This window comes from Solanum lycopersicum, chromosome 11, assembly GCF_036512215.1.
Source record: "Solanum lycopersicum chromosome 11, SLM_r2.1".
NCBI lineage: Eukaryota > Viridiplantae > Streptophyta > Magnoliopsida > Solanales > Solanaceae > Solanum > Solanum lycopersicum.
The window spans coordinates 12,483,084-12,505,739 of NC_090810.1; the positions used below are offsets into that span (position 1 = coordinate 12,483,084).

Below are 22,656 nucleotides of genomic sequence, written 5' to 3' on the forward strand. Positions count from 1 at the left end.
TGTCACGAAAAGGTCATCAACCGTGTTCTGGTAGATGACGGATCTGGTTTGAACATATGCCCCCTGTCCACGCTAAAGCAGCTAAGGTTTGACCTCAGAAAGTTTGAGCAAAACTAGGTCAATGTGAGAGCATTTGATGGTGTGCAGAGAGAGACGTTAGGAGTAGTGAACTTGACCATCCAAATGGGCCCCGCAGAATTCAAGGCGAAGTTCCAGGTGTTGGATATCGACACCAGCTATAACCTCCTTTTGGGAAGGCCATTCATTCACATGGCTGGAGTCGTCCCCTCCACTCTCCACCAAGTGATGAAACTAGTATGGAACAATGAAGAACTAGTTATTCACGGGGAAAGGATTCATTCAAGTAAGCAGGTGCCAATCTTGGACGAAACGCCACAAAGTTCAGATTTCTACACGGTGGAGTTGGTAAATGCCACCGATGAGAGCTTTGACCCACAGACTCTCATGTCGGCCGTGTACAGAATGATCGCCACGGTGATGTTGTAGAGCGGATTCGAACCAGGTTTCGGATTAGGATGGAATGCAAAAGGGATCATCGAGCCAGTTCCGGTCCTTGCTACAGGATCAAAGTATGGTTTGGGGTACATCCCCATAGATGAGGATTTGCAGATAAAGAGGAAAAAGGACCAAGAGTTGACTGAGCCGATCCTGCCTCTCTATCAATCATTTCCAGTCCGAGAGCATGTCGAGCCTGAAGACAATGGGGAAATGAATCTGTGACCTGTTCAAGGAGATTAACGCCGTTATCGAGGAGGAGGTCAACCCAGCTGGCATTCGTGATGCGGAACCAGGGGAGATTCTGCAGAATTGGACTTCCACGCCAATCCTGATGTCCCAGACTCTTGGGTAGAAAGGAATTATTTTATGCATAGTAAAATTGGTGGTCGTCCGGAAGAGGCCCGAGACCCATCATTTCTGCATTGTTCTTGCTTTTGAATTTTGTTGTGATGTTTGAAAAGCGACATGGCCCTGTGCCATGACCCAAGTTTGCATTTTGTTTGATTTAAATGAAAGCCTCCTTATTTTGACTTTGTTTATTAAATTGTTTGTTACATTTCACTTTCCTAATTTTGTCTGTTTATGATTTCAGTAACGTAAGTTATAAACCTGCCAATGTCATGTCATGTCATGAGCAAAATGAGCAAAATGAGGTAAATGACGACGAGGTCGACGACTACGACGAATAAAGTGGGGAACCGGATTATGTAGCAGAAGAATTTCGACAGTTCGAGAATCAACATAAATTAAATCTGGAGGAGACAGAAACGGTGAATTTTGGAGATTCGGAATGTGTCAAAGAGGTTAAGATCAACACCCACCTGAATGAAACTCAGAAGGAGAGCCTGGTTCATCTGCTTGCGGAATATAGTGATGTGTTCGTTTGGGAAGTCGTTGACATGCAAGGGCTGAGTACTGATGTGGTATCTCATAAGTTGCCTATCAACCCAGGGTTCGAACCGGTGAAACAAAAGACTCGGAAATTCAAGCCTGAATTGAGTTTGAAGATTAAGGAGGAATTCACCAAGCAGATAGAGTCTCGATTGGTGGAAGTAACGCAATATCCAACCTGGTTGGCAAACGTCGTTCTGGTCGCCAAGAAATATGGAATAATCAGGATTTGCGTTGATTACAGAGATCTCAACAATGCTAGTCCAAAGGATAATTTTCCGTTGCCCAATATCTATATTTTGAGTGACAACTGTGCCAAACATGAGATGCAGTCATTTGTAGATTGTTCCGCGGGTTATCACCAAACTTTGATGGACGAAGAAGACGCAGAAAAAACAGCATTCATCACACCTTGGGGGGTATATCACTACAGGGTCATGCCATTCGGCCTCAAGAACGCCGGTGCCACTTACAAGAGAGCCATGACGACTATCCTTCACGACATGATTCACAAGGAAATTGAAGTGTACGTGGACGACGTCATAATCAAATCCCACGAGAGTTCGGATCATTTGACACACCTGAAAAAATTCTTTTAACGTTTGCGTCGATACAACTTAAAACTAACTCCCGCCAAATGTGCTTTTGGAGTCCCAGCTGGGAAGTTGTTGGGGCTTATAGTCAGCAGAAGAGGTATTGAGCTCGACCCTTCCAAGATCAAAGCGATTCAAGAGTTACCTCCGCTGAAAACGAGAAAAGAGGTGATGAGTTTCTTGGGGAGGCTAAACTATATCAGCCGTTTAATAGCACAATCAACAGTGGTGTGTGAGCCTATTTTCAAATTGTTGAAGAAAGATGCCCCGACTAAGTGGACTGAAGAGTGCCAGTCCGCTTTCGACGCTATAAAGAGCTATTTGTCTAACCCACCAGTATTGGTTCCTCCGCAAGAAGAGAGTCCTTTGTTGCTGTATTTGTATGTTTCAGATAACGCCTTTGGATGTGTACTTGGTCAACACGACGAGACAGTGAAGAAGGAAAAGGCTATCTACTACATAAGCAAGAAATTTACTCCGTACGAGAATCGGTACACTTTGCTTGAAAGAACATGCTGTGCTCTGACGTGGCTTGCCCAGAAATTGAGGCACTACTTGTCTTCATACACTACATATCTCATTTCCAGAATGGATCCATTGAAGTACATCTTCCAGAAAGCAATGCCGACTGGAAAGTTAGCTAAATGGCAAATGTTATTGAGTGAGTTTGATATCGTGTACGTGACTCAGAAGGCAATAAAGGCACAAGCTTTGGCTGATCTTCTTGCGGAAAATCCCGTTGACGAAGAATATGAACCTCTCAAGACGTATTTTCACGATGAAGCAATATCATTTGTGGGTGAAGATATTTCTGAAGCGTATCCAAGTTGGAGATTGTTCTTCGATGGAGCGGCAACTCACCAGGGTAAAGGTGTTGGTGCAGTCTTAGTATCAGAATCTGGTCAGCATTATCCTATGGCGGCTAAATTGTGCTTCAACTGCACAAACAACATGGCTGAATACGAAGCTAGTATTCTTGGTTTAAAAAAGGCCATCGACATGAACGTTTACGAGTTACTGGTTATTGGAGATTCGGACCTTTTGATTCATCAGGTTTAAGGAGAATGGGCTACGAAGAGCCCGCAAAATTGTACCTTACGGACAGTGTCTGCAAAACCTGTGTAAAAGGTTTTGCAAGATCGAGTTCAGACATACTCCCAGAATACAGAATGAATTAGCTGACGCTCTTGCCACCATCGCTTCAATGATCAAACATCTGGATACTGATTACATCGACCCGCTGGATATAGACTTGAAGGAACATCCAGTCCATTGTTCACACGTTGAATCATAACCAAATGGTTTGCCTTGGTATTTCGACATAAATAGGTACTTGGAGTCTGGGACATATCCAGAAGGCGCTACATCTAATAAGAAGAAGTCGATACGTAGTATGGCTCTCAATTTCTTTCTGAATGGAGAAGTCCTGTACAGGAGGACTCCAGATTTGGGTTTTTTAAGATGCGTGGACGCTTCTGAAGCTGTGAGACTTATAGAACAGATACATGCTGGAGTTTGCGGTACACACATGAATGGGCTTACTTTAGCAAGAAAGGTTCTTCGAGCTGGTTATTTCTGGATGACTATGGAGAATGACTGTTGCAAATTCGTGCAAAAATACCACAAATGTCAAGTGCACGGCGATGTGATACGGGTGCCACCTCACGAACTTAATGCTATGAGTTCACCTTGGCCATTTGTAGCTTGGGGAAAGGATGTCATCGGTCCTATAGATCCAGCCGCTTCTAATGGACACAGGTTCATTTTAGTTGCCATTGATTATTTCACCAAGTGGGTGGAAGCAACCTCTTACAAGTCGGTAACCAAGAAAGTGGTGGCCGATTTTGTCCGCAACAATCTGATATGCGGATTTGGAGTTCCAGAATCCATCATTAATGATAACGGTGCGAATCTCAATAGTCATCTAATGAAAGAGATATTTGAACAATTTAAGATTATTCACCGGAGGTCAACTGCTTATCGCCCTCAAATGAACGGAGCTGTAGAGGCCGCCAACAAGAATATCAAGAAGATTTTGAGGAAAATGATTGAAAAACAGCGAGGTTGGCACGAAATGTTGCCATATGCTCTACTAGGTTATTGAACGACCGTCAGAACATCAACTGGGGCTACTCCATACTTGCTAGTATATGGAGCAGAAGCAGTTGTACCTGTTGAAGTCGAGATACCGTCACTGAGGATCATCCAAGAAGCTGAATTAAGTAACGCTGAGTGGGTTAGCAAACAGCTTGATCAACTAGCTTTGATTGATGAGAAGAGAATGGTTGGTTTTTGCCATGGTCAGCTGTATAGACAGAGAATGACTCATGCTTTTCACAATAGAGTAAGAGCAACAAATTTTGAAGTTGGTTAGTTGGTTCTTAAGCATATTTTTCCTCATCAAGACGAGTACAAAGGAAAGTTCGCACCAAACTGGCAAGGTCGCTACATGGTCCATAAAGTACTATCTGGGGGTGCTTTGATCTTGTCAGAGATGGATGGCACTGTATGGACCAAGCCTATCAACTCAAATGCCGTCAAGAGATACTACGCGTGAAGTCTCGCTTTGCATTTTTCTATCATTTGCTTGTAATCGTTTTGTTTGCTTGTATTTGTTAAATTTGAATTCTTATCCCTCTTTGTAACGAACTACGTTTGACCTGAATTCTTGAGAACGAGATACGTAGGCGGCCTATGTCGGCTACGGTCACCCCATTTACCCCCTTTAATTATTTCTTTGTATTTGAACTACGTTCGACCTGAATTCTCAAGAATGAGATACGTAGGCGGCCTTTGTCGGCCTCAGTCGGTTTACTTTGTGGATTTTATTCTTGTTAACCTTTAAGGGGAACTACGTTTGACCTTATTTCCGGCCTCAACGGGATATGTAGGCGCCAAGAGGGCTCGGTCATATCTCTCGTAAGATTTCTATTCTCCTTCACAGTAGAACAAGGACAGAATTTTTGAGAGGGACTCAAAAATTCTCCAGAATAAGTCTCCTCTTCAGCAAGTCAGACAAAAAGACATTTTGAGATTTGCGACTGGGAAAGAATTTTTGAGAAGATCTCAAAAATTCCGCGATCGGTTCGGTTACAATGGAAAGATGAGCAAGGTAGTAAACTAGGACACAAATTTTGAGGATGGCCCCAAAATTTCGTCATGGGTCTTCCCTACAAGTCCGGAATGCCTCTGAAGCTCATCAGTAAGTCTCAGATTCAAAGGAGCTCGAAAATCCTGATATGACATGACTTGGCAGCGACTTTTTCAACATACTATTTCTTAAAGATTTCTCATTTAATTTAAAAAATTTCCCTCTTATGTTTCATTTGTTTTGGCATAAGATATCTTTTCTTATCTATCAAGAGTCGAGAAATCGGGAAATCAACCGGAGACACCAAGACCAGGAGCAAACAACTGAAGAAATCGACACAGATCAGTATGTTTTAAAACTTACAATTTTTTTGTGGATGCAGGTTTATAGTTTTGCTTTGAAGTCGGCCGAATTATCCCGACGGATGAATACAGAGAGCTCCCGAAGAGGAGAAAACTATCTCCAAAATCAGTGATCTCACTGAAAGCAGGAGGCAATTCATATAGTTTGTGTTCAGATGATTGTGAATGTGTTTGTTTATTTCAAACCATTCTCAACAATGTGAAATTTGCAAAAGTGTCTAGCCAGATTCAAAGGTGAATCAAACAGGAATCTCAACAAAGATTTCACGATTTCTGTAGGGGACGCTATTTGCATTGCGTTATCAAAGCATGATAATTATTGTCGATCAAGACAATGTATTACCTCAGAAGAGAGGCTTATGATATTATTATTTTACCATTATAAATCAAGTTGATATATTATTTGGAGATCGCCTTGCCGTTATTATCCACGGGGGCGATATAAATAGTCATGCATCACGGAAGACATATACTGCTGAAGAATCATGCATTGCGCAATCATGCATCGCGGAAGTCATGCATCGCAGAAGTCATATACTGCTGAAGAATCATGCATTGCGGAATCATGAATCACAGAATTCATACACTGAAGAATCATGCATCGCGGAAGTCATGCATCGCGGAAGTCATATACTGCTGAAGAATCTTGCATCGCGGAATTCATACACTGAAAAATCATGCATTGCGAGTTAGCAATTATACACGACGAGAAGATTTCATGCCTCGTCAAAATTTATACATCGCGAGAAGAATTTATACCTCGCTTGAATTTGTGCATTGTGAGAAGAATTTATACCTCGCAGGAATTCGTGCATCGCGAGAAGGATCCATGCCTCGTTGAAAAGTCATGCATCGCAAAAATCATGCATTGCAAGTTAGCAATTATATACGACGAGAAGATTTCATGCCTCGTCAAAATTTATACATCGCGAGAAGAATTTATACCTCCCTTGAATTTGTGCATCGCGAGAAGAATTTATACCTCGTTTGAATTTGTGCATCGCGAGAAAGATCCATGCCTCGTTGAGAATCATGCATCGCGGAAAATCATGCATTGCGAAAATCATGCATCGCGAGTCAACAATTATGCACGACGAGAAGAATTCATGCCTCGTCAAAATTTATACATCGCGAGAAGAATTTATACCTCGCTGGAATTTATGCATCGCGAGAAGGATCCATGCCTCGTTGAAAATCATGCATCGCGGAAAAATCATGCATTGCGAAAATCATGCATTAAGAGTCAACAATTATGCACGACGAGAAGAATTCATGCCTCGTGAAAATTTGCACATCGCGAGAAGATTTTATTCCTCGCTTAAAGTTATGCATCGCGAGAAGATTCATATCTCGCGGGATTTTACGTATCGCAGGAAGATATTCATGCCCCGCAAGAGGACATACATGGATAAATAACGAGCAATATTTATCCATCGGCCTCAACCGCATTCCTTATTTTGATAAAAGAAAGCATCAAGAAGAGCATCGAAGATAGCGACAAAAACGACATCAATATCGCATCAACATTTATTTATATATTTTAGCATCAAATGAAGAGTACAATGAAGATTTTATTTACAAAGCACAAGGCTTAAGCTTTATTTGCTAGATGTCAGACCGATCGAGTCGACGTCGAATATTGAGGAGAACAATGGGGTGTCGACATGTCTTTGTCGAGAGCATCAAAAAGGATGAATTCTCCAAAAACCACAGGTGCGGACGACATCAAAAGGGATGCAGCACAACGTGGAACTTTTCTTAGAACCGAACTGGGACACAATCCAAAGAGGAATGTCAAACTCTTAGGACGCGAGTAGAGGAGCGACTTCCACCACGATCGAACCACCCCTTTCGAGGCATGTAGGCCTTTCTTTAGTTCAGTCAGTTTCAGTCTCGCATCCGGAAGTTTCGATTTATCGGAAGCAAGTTCACAATCTGAGTGACAATGCGCCAAGAGCTTTGGAAATTATGTCCGTGTGAGTTCTTACCTATGGATGTGAAGAGCTCCACATTCATAGATAAGAGGTTACAAGCCTCCTTTTCATACTCGTTAATGTGTCACTCTTCCAAAAACGAAGGTTATCTAGCATAATAGGTTTTCTTTTCCATCGATTGAGTCGAACTACACACAGCCTGATTTCGAAGGTCTAAGGATATGTAGGCGGATTCGATATTGAAAGATCGGCTGTATTCTAACATTCGATCTCGAATTCTATTCTCGAACATTTTGATACCTTCATAATCCCGTATCGAAGTGGCTTTTTGATTCTTTCAAAATACGGTAAATCAAGCTTATCGAACTACTAGTGGCCTGATTTCTGATATAGCCTGAGATATGTAGGAGACCCATTTTCAAGGGTTCGACCATAATTCCTAAACTCTTTATCGAATTCTTCCTTTAGAAAATGAATGGGGCTGGTCAAAATTGGTTCGGTCAATTTCATTTTCCTTGAGTTGCTTGCATCAACCCAAGAAAAATGAGGGACAGTTGTTGACACCTATTTTGTACAAAGCCCATTCCTTTACCTACTTAGGCCCAACATCCATCCATTTCTATTACTAATCCGGCGGCCCACTCTTTCTCTCCCAATTTCAGCCCAAGCTCCGAGCCCACTAACTTAATTCCTAACCAGCCCAATTACCCCCCAACCCAATTGCTTCCCCTCAGCCCACACCTAAATACCCAATTCATTAAACACCAACCCGACCCAATACCTGCCCCGACCCAGTACCTCTTTCCTTCTTCCCCTCACCCACGCCGTTTCCCAGAACGGAACAATTCCCAGAACCCTGAAAAAAAAATGAAAGAAAAATAGAACCCCCAACGGAAACTTCCCCAAACGCGTCTCTCCCTCTCGCGTCTCCCTCACTCTCTCTCCCTCTCTCCCAAACTCCCTCCCTCGCGCAGAACCTCCTAGACGCGAAATTAATTCCCCAGAAATCGTCAAAATTCCCAAAACTCACGTGCAAGGAGTTCTCACAGCCTGGTTTGTCTTCTTCTTCACGTGTCCTTGAGTCGCGCATCTCCTTCCCTCTCTCTTCGCGCTAGTACGAGCGCACAGTGGACAGTAGCCGTCCTCGCCTCAACAGCCCGGAATCGTCCTGCTCTTCCTTGCAACAACGAGATGATGACACGAAGCTCGCAAGGACAACGAACGCATCCCGACCCTCTACCTCGCCATCAACCCATTTGAATGGGATATTCTGAAGCATCTAATCCATATATTCCGAAATTTTGGATAAGATTTTGGGGATTTTGAATTTCGAATTAGGAGATGGGCCAAAAATTCCCTCCAACCCTTTTACCATTCGAAAACCTAGTCTCCCTCTATAAATATCCCCTCCCTCAAACGTTGAGGGGGTTGAAAATTTTAGAGGTCGAATTTCTGTTTGTAGTTTTTCTTGTTTCATACGGATATCACAACAGGTCCTTTCCTTTCTGGGAATTTTGGTTGTTTCTAAGTTCATATCGTATAACAAAGCAAGTGTCTCGTCTCTTTTTTTTCGAATTTCGCTACCGAGGCTTCGAACCTGGAGATATTTGGAACTACACAGTCTCTTTGCTTTCCATCGCCTCTGTACTGCTCGTTGGAGCTCTTGAACATACGTCGTGGTGGAAGTCGCTGTTGAAGACGCTGCTAGTAGCTGTTCCAGTATCGCTGCCCAGGAAAAGGTATACAACTTCACTCCTCTTAGTTTTGTTTTTTTTGTACTTGTTTGAGTATGTATGTATGGCTAATGTATGTGTTGAAGTCACTTTCCTAGTTCAAACTTTACTGTTCTTGATCCTTTTCGGGTCTTCATAGCTACCTTCAGAACAGTGTTTAAATAATTCTTCTGGTCTTCATTTATTCACCTTCATTGTGATTCTTTAATAACGTTTAATACTCGACATCATATTATTCGTTCTTTCACCTCGAGTCGAATGAACGAACTAAGATGTCAACATTCTGAAGCTAAGTGATTGCGTCTGTCACTGTTTTGCGTGTTCCCATGTTTTATATATTGTTGTTCACTTTGATGTTTTGTCATACTGTCCTATGGAGGTTTGCTTGGTGTTCGTTGGTATACTTATTCGTGGTTGTTCCATCTGCCTAATCATTAAAGAGTTAAATTGGTATGGCTGTGTTTAACATTATGGCCCTCTGTCTTGTCAAGTTTTTAGTCCGTTGAAGCTTTCCTTTTGTTGTAATGTGATTTCTTTTGTGAAATGAAGGCATCTTGGAAACAATATGGTTCGGATTTGCGTGTCTTATTATTTATCATCCCTTGTTAGATGCCATTGTCGGCAACTTAGTAGTTTGTTTAGGTTTGAGTTGAAGCACCTCATTGTATATGGCACAGTCCGTGAGTTCCAATTTTTTTTTCTGGATGGTTTTGCCCCTGTTTTGTTCCAGCTTGTGGAGGCTGTTTAGATCTTGCTTGTTTATTCGAGTTTGAAAATATGTGTTGATTTTCATTGGGAGAAATGGAAGTTGAAGCTTGGAGTGGGGTCCTTTATTTTAAAAGGTGCTTTAGAATGAGTAGGGGTTTATTGTGATGTTTAATCCCTCCCAGATTCCATCAAACCTATATTTTAGTCAAGATGTGCAATTTGACATATTTGGGTTAATTCCGCTTGGATCTTCAAGGGCCTTAAGACATTTCCATTCATTTGCTTAATTATTTTTGAACGTTTCCCTAATTCATTATTTGACCCATTCCCTTTCTCTGCTTGTAACCCATTTGAATTCTTTAGCATTTGCCTCCTTATAATAATCCTCCACGCTTAAGTCCAAATTATATTGTTGTAATTATTTGGGATATAATTTCGATTTCGCCTTGTATATATTTTAGTTTCGTTATATGAGATACTAATCATTGTTCCTATCTTTATGTATAAGCAACCATCTGAGTTTGTTGTATACTCTCGTCTTCCGTCATTCAAGAGAGCCGTGAAGGCTCGAAACCCTTTCATCGAGTCAACCGACCATGAATCGGGCGTGTGAAATTCCGACTTCTACGAAGATCGAAAGACGAGGGAGCACGGGATTAGAAGACCCTTTTTATTTATTTTTGCATTTTTGTAATGGGCATAAGCCCTAGTTGTTTTCCTCGTTTTCTTTGTTTATTTTTATTTATCTTGTATGTTTAGATTAGGACAGGTGATAAAATGGGTCAAAACCTGAAAAAACAGGTGGGTCGAAAACTCGGTCAAGGCGAACAGAACCCGAGTTTGGACCCAAATCTCTCTCTCACTCTCTCTCTCTCTTTACTCTTTGTTTACGTGCTTTTACTTAAATGTCGTTAGTTTAGGTTTAGGAACTCCAACCCTATCGAACGTCTTTTGCTTATCAAACTTAAAATAAAAAGTTGAAGTTTTAAAATGATAGAGGTTTAAATTTGAAGTTGCTTAGAGTTAAGTTTAAAAGGTTTAACTAAAATTAATTTTTAAAACAATGAAAATTGGAAAAATTGATAAAGTTCATCTTGATAAAATCTTAATAATTTTAACTTTAAAAATTCACAAGTCTTTAAAACAAAATAGTCAAGTAGAGTTACCGCCGGAAAACCGTAAGTTAGCGGAGTGTCTTAGGTGTCTTACACCTTCCTAAGACACTAATAGGAATCCCGAACCCCTAAATTATTTCAAAAATGATTTTTTCTTTTTAAGTTGTTTTTGGAAACAAGTTTTCTTAATTTTCTCAAAATTAAGTGGCGACTCCGAAACAGTCGAAAATCCTTTAAAATAAAACAAACGCTTTTCGAAATCAATTTTTCGGTAAAACAGTATATATGTTTATTCTCAAGAATACTTATATCAAATGACTAGCTAGATAATTTTATAGTGGTAATAATAGGTTCTAGTGAAAATAGACTTTACTGTTAGAAAATTATTTCTTCAATTCTGAGAAAGTTAATTTGATCACATTTTTGAGGTGAAATTGAACCAGATTCATACTTCACAGCTGAAGTTTTTCTTTTGCAAGGTCTCGTGTATATAGAAAAAATATTGAAGACTCAACGTGTTCCAATTATTGTTGGACAGTCAAATTCGTATATTGAAAAACTTGTGGAAGATCCTGTGTTCATGTAAATTATAAGTATGATAGTTGCTTCATTTGGATTGATGTTGAGCAGTCAGTCTTGAATCGTACACTTGACATGAGGGTTGATCAAATGGTCAAAGAATGTAATTTTTGTAATTATTTTATGTATCAATCATGATATACTATCATGCAGTTAGCTAAAAACTTTTCTTATATAATTTTCCTAAAAATACTTTTGGTTATCAAATATATGTTCTATTAAATAAAAAACTTCTTTAAAATTCTGTTTCATGCAGGGCTAGTGGATGAGGTGCAACAAATTTTCAGTCCAAATGCAGATTACACCAAAGGAATCCGACGGTCCATTGGTGTCCTTGAAATGGACAAATATTTAAGCGAAGAAACAAATATAGACGGACATGATGAATCAAAGCAGATGATTCTTCAAGCTTCAATTTCATGTATCAAGCGTAATACTCGTATGTTAATTTGGAACCAACTTGACAAGATTCAACGGTTAATAAGAGAAAAAAATGTGGTTGTTTTCAAAGAAGATAGAGAAGAAGATCGTCATGAAGCATGGACGAATACTCTTTTGCAACCATGACTAGATATTGTGAAGAAATTTCTCAAAAGCGATCATCACACTATTATTATTGAGTGTACATAAACTGTCATTATCTTCTGATTTGGTCTCTTTTATTTTCGACCTATTTTGTACAGTTTGTATCGCATTACAAATGTATATCTTTGATATGACCATTATTTCTATATAAGTTACTCTTGTCTATAAAAAAATTCTTATATATAGATGAATTATTTATTTTAAGTTTCGATCCAAGCCCAAGCCCCAAGTCCAAATCCAAGTCATCTATATTTAATATATATTAATATAAATACGTACGTACACAATTACATGAGATCACTCATAATGTCAATCTAATAGAGTGATAAAATAATAAATCACCATAAATGTTCGGTAATATTCCACCCTAAAAGGATTTTGAAGAATAGAATTGTTAACTCAATATTTAAAAGTGTTACATAGACAAAGAAGATAAAATAGTAAATTTCTAATCTATCGTTAATGAATATATTCTACCTAATTCTATCACGGTGATTGAAGCTTGATTCAATAAATTCCTTATCTATTATTATATGGTGCACAAGTTAATATAAATACTCGTAATTGAAACAGTTATCGATAATTGTTCACTTCCCTTTTGTGGAATTAGACTTAACACTTATGATGTGTTGTGGAATAGTTAAGATTTGACGCATTATAACTTAAGCATACACCGTCAAAAATATTAATTAGTTCTTTACACAATCCTTTTGTAACTAGTTGTTATCTCATAACAATATACATCTAGAATTGTCATCCTAAAATAATTTAAGCTTAATCGCCAAAATTTACGGTGACATATCTCTAAATATTTAAATGAACTATTCTTATTCTAAAAGATATGAATTTATATATATTTAATTTGGTTTACTAATTAATAAGTCTATAGAAAAATCACATTTTTACTATAAAAGCCCAGCTATATGTGATCTCCTGACAAGTACACTAATAAATTTATCCTACAAAATATTTAATAATAATTACCAAAATTCAAGTTGACATATCTATAACCTTTTAAAATTCCTTTTTATCTTAAAATATATCAGTAATTATGAAATTGATATTTCAATTAATAATTCCACAAAAAGATTTTACTATGAAAGCTGAATGTAATTTTTTTTCCACATCCACCATCAAGAAAATTTTATATTTTTAGAGAGTATATTCCAAGTCAAGAAAGGTTTCTACTTACTAGCCTTATATTTACAAGATTTTTTAATGTCTGACTTTATGAATTCACTATTATAAACTATTTTTTTGTGTCTGAAGATAAAATGAATACTTTCATCAACAATGAAGAGTTCAACATGAAGAAAGTGATCTTCATAATGGGGGCCACTGGAACGGGAAAATCCCATCTCTCTATTGACCTTGCCACCCATTCTCGAGGAGAAATAATCAACTTGGATAAAATGCAAGTTTACAAGAGACTTGATATTGTTACAAACAAGATTACACACACTGAGAAACTAGGTGTATGACACTATTTGTTTGGTATATATGTTTTATCTCAAAAATACTTATAACAAATGACTACCCAGATAATTTTATAGAACTAATTATAGAAACGTCATCCTAAAATAATTTAAGCTTTATCACCAAAATTTAAGGTGACATATCTCTAAAAAAAATTAATGAACTATTCTTATTCTAAAAGATATGAATTTATATATATTTAATTTGGTTTACTAATTAATAATTCTATAAAAAATCACATTTTTACTATATATGCCCAGCTCTATGTGATCTCCTAATAACGTACACTAATAACTTTATCCTAAAATATATTTAATAATAATTACAAAAATTCAAGTTGATATATCTATAAACTTTTAAAAGTCATTCTTATCCTAAAATATATCAGTAATTATGAAATTGGTATGACAACTAATAAGTCCTCAAAGAGATTTTACTATAAAAGCTGAATGTAATTTTTTTTAACATCCACCATCAAGAAAATTTTATATTTTTAGATGCTCGTATGTTAATTTGTAACAAACTATAAAAGATTCAACGATTAATAAGCGAGAAAATATGGTCAGTGCATCATATTATTGCTACGGACATTTTCAAAGAAGATAGAGAAGAAGATCTTGACGAAGCATGGATGAATAATGTTTTGCAATCATGCCCAGATTTTCTGAAGAGATTTTCAAAAACTGATCATGTAACGACCAATTTCGGTAGTTTTGAGCACTAGAACTTTTTATGTCAGAAAATACTTTTCGATAGATTCTAATGGGTGTTTTGGACTATTCATAAATATAATTATGAATTTAGGGGGGTGGGTAGTTTTAATAATTAAGTTAGCTGGTGGTTAAAGGAGATAATGATACAATAAATAAGGGGTCACTTTTACCCTATTATAATATTAAAGTATACAATTAGGGTGATAACTGATATGTAGAAAGAAGGAAAAACAAAAGAGAAGGGAGGCGCACGAATAACCAAAGCAAATTCACAAAGGGAGTTCAGGTGACCTTTTTCTTTTACTTTTCGTAATTACATTAATGGAATGTTTATGCTTTCTAGGTTAATGTAGTAGTGGTGTCTATGAAAATTATCACGTGTGTGATCTCGTATATTTCAATTCAATTGTGTTATGTTGGAAATTCTATCAACATAACATATGTATAGAATATTTATTAAAGTCTATTGAAAACATGGTGAGTTGAGGACTTAAAATATTATTATAAGGGGAATTAATTAGGAAGAGAGAAAACACACGTGTTTGATAATGAAGAATAGCGGCTCTGCCTTCAGGTAATGTTTCGATAATTCTTATTAAATATTGGTTATGTACGGTTGTTGCTTAGTAAAATGGTTAATGTTTGTTTTATGGATACTATTATTACATTGGTGTGGGTTTAAAAGATATTAGAGTATAAAATTTCTCATGGATGGTGTGAATATGAATAACTTTATGGATAATTGTCTTTCGTTAATAGCCAGTAACTTTAATGGGTTGGACTTGGAAGAAATTTGTCGGAGTAATTGTTAAGGTGTGAATGTTAATCAATTTATCGAAATTTATATCAATACTATAAGAATTAGTAGTGATGTTAATTAATTGTAATCAGTATATTGTATGGATATACTTTGATTCTAGTAAGTTGTATCAAAGTGAAATTGTTCTCAAATTGACGTGGCAACAAAAGTGACTGCCACTTTTGTTTTTTTGATGTCAATTCAGCCATAAATCATCACCAACTGAATTAGTGGAAGATTATTATACAATTATAATGTGATGATTGGAAGAAAGTAAAATAATGTAGCGACTTAGATGACGGAGATGATTTTGTGATTAACACTAGTGATCTATAATTAACTTATATCAATATGAGGTTATTTTCTTTTGTTCTATAAAATTTATCGTGATATATTGAGATAGGTAATTCAATATTATGTGTATCGAATTATTTCAATCCCATTAAAGTTATGCTAATTGTAGAAATTTGGACTTATCCTTAGGTTTGAACTTTTGGAATGGAGTATAGATTTAGGTGAATTATTGGGTCTAAGATAGAAGTATAGTAATAACCTGGGTGTTTGTAGACTCATTAAATTACAAATGGTGCATATATACTTGATAGATTGGAAAGGTTCGGAGGCATTGAGGAAGGGAAAAACATTGGAGAAGTAGTTACTTGACTTCAGTTCTTCGGTGGAGGTAGGTTATGGTTTATTTCTATTTGATAGATAAACTGTAAATAGCGATAGATATGTATTGAGTGATATTGTTAAGTCTCCTATGTATTGATTGTGTGGTTCACTTTTTTTATTGTATGGTTTGTGGTTGGCCTAAAATTATGAGACTGTTGAATTTCTAATCCTGAACCCTCTCTATTAAAATGACGTCTTGAACAAAGAAGGCTTGATGAAATAAAATAATTAGATAATTAGATCGAAGTGTCACGTTCCGACACGGTATTATTTGATTGGAGTGTCACGTTCCGATACGGTATTATTGGATCGGTGTGTCCCGTTCCGCACGATATATGGGATTGGAGTGTCACGTTCCGACACAATAACATTAAAGGAAAGAAATCCTAAAGTAACTTAATATACTTAATCTCAAAGAACTTATTTTCCAAATGAGTATGGTGTGGAGGCATGAGTCCTTATAGGTGTGCTTGATGTTGTGATTGATGGTGTACCTATTATGGTGTTGTTGTCAATGGTTCATGAGTTTGTTGCTTGCCACCTGTTAAGTATGTAGTTTATTTTATATTATTATTAAATATAAATTGATTTCTATTTTGAGTTGACCGGTGATACCTACTCAGTACGTGTTCCTTTTACTAACCCCTACTTGTATTTTATTCTCTGTTCTTTTGTGGAGTGCAGTAAGCGTACCATCGACTTCTACTCACCCTCAGATCTAGCCAGTCTCCAACACATCAGAGTTCAGGGTGAGCAATTAATTCTAGCTCGTGCTGGATTTTCTTATTCACATCTTGATGTCTTTGAATTTCGGACATAAACCATCTTTTTACTTATTTTGGTTTTCTTAAACACTCTTAGACTTGGTAATTAGAAAAAAGATGTCCTTGACATGATGACTATCACATTTTGGGATGATAAGTATTAAACTTTAGAAACTTATTTAAATTGGTTGCTTAATAAGTTTTGGAGGTTCCACGTTATTTTTATTATATATAGTTGAACTATTGGTATATGTTGGGGTTTAGATGTGTTGGTTCGCCCAACTAAGAAAGTAACGGTGGGTGCCACTCACCACTCTTTTTGGGTCGTGACAAAATTGGTATAAGAGCGTTAGGTTCGGTGATCTCATCACACAAGGACAAGTCTAGTAGAGTCTTGCGGAACGGTATTGGGACGCCTTTACTTTTCTTGGAGAGTCTATAAGACTTTAGGAAAACTTCATTCGTTCTCTCTTTCATGCTATTACTTGGATCCAATTGGTATCTAGGTGATAAAAATTGGTATCTGACCTTGTCACTCAATTTCGAAGATGGTTAGAACTAGAGAAACAACTGTGCCAACAACACCGACAAGACAGGGTGCATCTGAGCCAACTATTGGGGTTTTAACTCGAGGAGGAGCAGTGACAAGAGGTCATGGTAGAGGTCGCAGGAGGACGCCCACTAGAGGCAGAGGACAAACACCTGGTCCAGCTATGAATAGAGCAGTGACTCCTCTACTGACTGATGAGGTAGTGAGAGAGGGTGAAGAAGGGGAAAATGAGCATATTCAGGATAAGGAAGTACCACCCTAGCCTACCCCAGAGATGATTAATCAGGTTCTTACTTATCTTAGCGGGTTATCTGATCAGGGAAAGACACCTCCAGTGTTTTTTGCACCAGCACCTCAGGTTCAGGGTGTACAACATGAAGCTGATGTGGCTCCCCGCATGGATGGATCATTGGAAGTAGGCATGTTTTCTTGATTGACTACATAAGTTCTATAATGACAGGTGATCAGCATGACCTTTTCATTAGGTTCTTAAAGTTGAAACCTCCAGTCTCCAAGGGTGCTGAATTTGAAGATGGCTATGATTTTCTTGTTGATTGTCATGAGCTGCTACATAAGATGGACACTGTAGAATGATTCGGTGTTGAGTTTGTGACCTACTAGTTTCATGGGGATGCCAAAATGTGGTTGCGATCGTATGTTGAGTGTCAACCAACAAAGACACCACCAATGACTTGGGCATAATTTTCCAACTTATTTATGGAGAAGTATATATCCCGGACATTGCGATATAGGAGGAGAGATGAGTTCCTGAGCTTAGAGCAAGGAAGGATGTCTGTTGCTGCTTATGAGGTGAAGTTTCGTGCACTATCAAGGTATGCCACTCAGTTTTGCTTCAGTCCACAAGAGCGGATTTGCCGCTTTGTGACAGGATTGAGGTCAGACTTCCAGATTCCAGCCTTACAGGTAGCTGCTACAGCAAAATCCTTTCAGGAAGTGGTTGATTTTGTAATGGAGGTAGAGGGGGTGAAGCCAGACGACTTCACCACGCGTCCTTTTTTAAGAAGTTTCGTAAGGGAGGTGATTTTATTAGTTCTTACTTCAGAGGGAAAAGTTCAAGAGGTTACCTAGCCCGTCCTATTTAGTCTTCATTGCAGGCTTCAGCTGGGGGTCCGTCGCTGACCAGTAAGCCTTTTCCTGTGTTTTGAGGTTATCTGCAGACTTCGTCATTTTCACAAAGACCTATACTTGACTCCAAGAATTGTTATGGATGTGGAGAGGCTAGATATATTAGGAAATAATTTCCAAAACAGCGTTACAAGATATATTAGGAAATAATTTCCAAAACAGCGTCACAAATCCCCAGTAGTTAGAGGTAGAAGTGGTCATGGTAGAGGCCATTATTCTGGAGGATGTGGTGTCCAAGGTAATGGTGGTCACCATTTTAGTCGGGGTGGCGGGCAGGTTGGAACTACTGTAGCACAGCTTGGTAGGGGCAATGGACAGACAAGTGATAGTGCCCATTGTTATGCTTTCCTTGGGAGGTCTAAGGCAGAGACATATGATGTTGTTATCGCAGGTACTCTTTAGGTCTGTGATTGCATGACTTCTGTATTGTTTGATCCTGGATCCACATTTTCATATGTATCTTCCTTATTTTCTATTGTCTTGATTTATATTGTGATTTGCTTGACATGCCTATTCGTATCTCTACTCCTGTGGGTGAGTCTATGATAGTTGAGAAGGTGTATATGTCTTGCCATGTGACTTTTGTGGGGAGCAATACTTATGTAGATTTGATTATTCTAGAGATGGTTGATTTTGATATAATTCTCGGTATGACTTCGCTTTATCCAAATTTTGCAATCTTAGATTCTAATGCTAACACTGTGACATTGGCCAATCCTGGGACAGATCCACTAGTGTCGAAGGGTTACTATATTTCTACTCCTGTTCGTATTATCTTTTTTATTCATTCTAAGAGGTTGGTGAGTAAGGGTTGTGTAGCTTTCTTTGCACATCTTAGGGATGATACTTCCAAAGTGCCTTCGATTGAGTGTGTTACGATAGTCTGTGAGTTTCAGGATGTGTTTCCTGCAAACCTTCTTGGTATGCCGCTGGATAGAGATATTGATTTTTGTATTGACCTGGAGCCGGGTACTCGCCTAATTTGCATTCCCCCTTATAAAATTGCTCCAGCTGATTTAAGGGAGTTAAAAGCCAATTTTCAGGAGTTGTTATGTAAAGGTTTTATTAGACTTAGTGTATCCCCTTGGGGTGCTCCTGTTTTATATGTGAAGAAGAAAGATGGAAGTTTTCGGATGTGCATAGATTACTGGCAGCTGAATAAGGTAACTATTAAGAACAAGTATCCCATTCCTCGCATTGATGATTTGTTCGATCTGTTACAAGGTGCTTGTGTCTTCTCTAAAATTGATTTGAGATCTGGTTATCATCAATAGAAAATACTGGAAAAAGATGTTCCAAAGACTGCTTTTCAAACCAGGTATGGGCATTATGAATTCTTAGTAATGTCTTTTGGGCTTACGAATGGCCCTGCTGCTTTCATGAGCGTGATGAATGAGATTTTTAAGCCATATCTGGACCACTTCGTTATTCTATTTATTGATGATATACTGATATACTCAAAGAGCAAGAAAGAACATGAGGAGCATTTGAGAATTGTATTGTAGTTGTTAAGGGAGAAAAGGATTTATGCCAAATTCTCCAAGTGTGAGTTTTGGCTTGATTCAGTATCCTCTCTATAAAAATTACGCCTTGAATAAAGAAGGATTGATGAAATAAAATAATGAGATAATTAGATCGGAGTGTCACGTTCCGAAACGGTATTATTGGATCGGAGTGATTCCGAACGATATTATTGGATCAAAGTGTCACGTTCTGACACGATATATGGGATCGGAGTGTCACGTTCCGACACAATAACATTAAAGAAAAGGAATCTTGAAGTAACTTAATATACTTAATCTCAAATAATTTATTTTCCAAATGATTATGTTGTGGAGTCATGAGTCCTCATAGATGTGCTTGATGTTGTGATTAATGGTGTACCTATTATGGTGTTGTGGTCAATGGTTCATGTGTTTGTTGCTTTCAACCTGTTAAGTATTGTGATTGATTTTATATTATTATTCAATATATATATTGATTTCTTTTATGAGTTGACCGATGATGCCTACTCAATACCTGTTCCTTGTACTGACCCATACTTGTATTTTCTTCTTTGTTCTTTTGTTGAGTGCAACAAGTGTACCATAGACTTCTACTCGCCCTCAGCTCTATTCAGTCTCCAGCACATCAGAGTTCAGGGTGCGCTATTAATTTTAGCTCGTGCGGGATTTTCTCATTCACGTCTTGATGTCTTTGAATTTCGGACATGGACCATCTTTTTGCTTATTTTGGTTTTCTTAAACACTCATAGACTTGGTTATTTGAAAATAGATGTCCTTGACGTGATGACTATCAGATTTTGGGATAGTAAGTATTAAACTTTAGAAACTTATCTGAATTGGTTGCTTAATAAGTTTGGGAGCTTCCACATTATTTATATTATTTATAGATGAATTACTTGTATATGTTGGGGTTTAGATATGTTGGTTCGCCCACCTAAGGAGGTATGTGTGGGTGCCACTCATGACTCATTTTGGGTGGTGACAGATCATCACAATATTATTATTGAGTGTACATAAATTGTCATTATCATCATCTTCTATTTTGGTCTCTTTAATTTCGGACCTATTTTGTACAATTTGTATCGCATTACAAATATATATGCATAATATGACCCTTATTTCTATATATGTTACTCTTCACTATAAAAAAATTCTTATGTATAGATGAAATATTTATTTTAAGTTTCCATCCAAGCCCAAGCCCAAACTCCAACTCCATATCCAACTCTTCCATATTTATCACATAGTAATACAAATACGTACGTACACAATTACATGAGATCACTCATAATGTCAAGTTAATACAGTGATAAAATAATAAATCACCATAAATGTTCGGGAAGATTCCACCCTAAAAGGATTTTGAAGAATAGAATTCTTAACTCAATACTTTAAAATGTTACATAGACAAAGTAGATAAAATAGAAAATTTTTAATATACCGGTAATGAATATACTACCTAATTCTATCACGGTGATTGAAGCTTTATTCAATAAAGTCATATTATTATATGGTGCACAAGTTAATATAATTACTCGTAATTGAAATAGTTATTGATAATTATTCACTTCCCTCTTATGGAATAAGACTGAACACGTATCATGTGTTGTTGAATAGTGTAAGATTTGACGCATTATCACTTGAATATATTCCGTCAGAAATATTATTGAGTTCTTTGTACAATCCTTTTGTAACTACTTGGGATTTCATCTAGAAATGTCATCCTAAAATAATTTAAGCTTAATCGCTCGAATTTAAGGTTACACATTTCTAACTTTTTTTAATGAATTATTCTTGTTCTAAAAAGATTTTAATTTATATATATATTTAATTTTGTTTACTAATTAATAAGTCTATAAAAATCACATTTTTACTATAAAAGCGCATCTCTGTGTGATCTCCTAACAACGTACACTAATAACTTTATCCTAAAATATATTTAATAATAATTACAAAAATTCAAGTTGACATATCTACAAACTTTTAAAAGTCATTCTTATCCTAAAATATATCAGTAATTATGAATTGGTATGTGAATTAATAATTCCACAAAAAGATTTTACTATAAAAATTGAATGTAATTTATTTTTTCACTTCCACCATCAAGAAAATTTTCTATTTTTAGATACTCTTATACTAATTTGTAACCAACTTGAAAAGATTCAAATATTAATAAGCGAGAAAATGAGGTCAGTGCATCATATTATTGCTACGGACGTTTTAAAAGAAGAAAGAGAAAAAGATGTTGACGAAGCATGGACGGATATCGTTTTGCAACCATGGCTAGATATTGTAAAGATATTTCTCAAAAATGATCATCACAATATTATTACTGATTGTACATAAACTGTCATTATCGCCATCTTCTGTTTTGGTCTCTTTTATTTTTGACCTAGTTTATACAGTTTGTATCACATTACAAATATATATGTATGATATGACCCTTATTTCTATATATGTTACTCTTGTCTGCAAAAAAAATTCTTATCTATAGATGAAGTATTTATTTTAAGTTTCGATCAAAGATAAATCCCCAAGTCCAATTCCAAGTCTTCTATATTTAATATATATTAATACAAATACGTACGTACACAATTACATGAGATCACTCATAATGTCATCAAGCTTATAGAGTGACAAAATAATAAATCACCATAAATGTTCAGGAAGATTCCACCCTAAAAGGATTTTGAAGAATAGAATTCTTAACTCAATAATTTAAAATGTTATATAGACAAAGAAGATAAAATAGTAAATTTGTAATCAATCGATAACAAATATATTCTACCTAATTCTATCACGGTGATTAAAGCTTGATTCAATAAAGTACTTATCTATTATTATATGGTGCACAAGTTAATATAAGTACTCATAATTGAAATAGTTATCGATAATTATTGACTTCTCTCTTATGGAAT

General features: G+C 36.9%; 1 long non-coding RNA gene across 1 annotated transcript; it reads left to right on the plus strand.

Annotated features, from left to right (window-relative positions):
- Positions 1–14,808: 14,808 nt before the first annotated feature.
- LOC138339636 (uncharacterized) lies at positions 14,809–20,765 on the plus strand. The gene is made up of 2 exons (XR_011212506.1): positions 14,809–14,873; positions 16,458–20,765. It is a non-coding gene; the product is annotated as an uncharacterized lncRNA (long non-coding RNA).
- Positions 20,766–22,656: the final 1,891 nt, after the last annotated feature.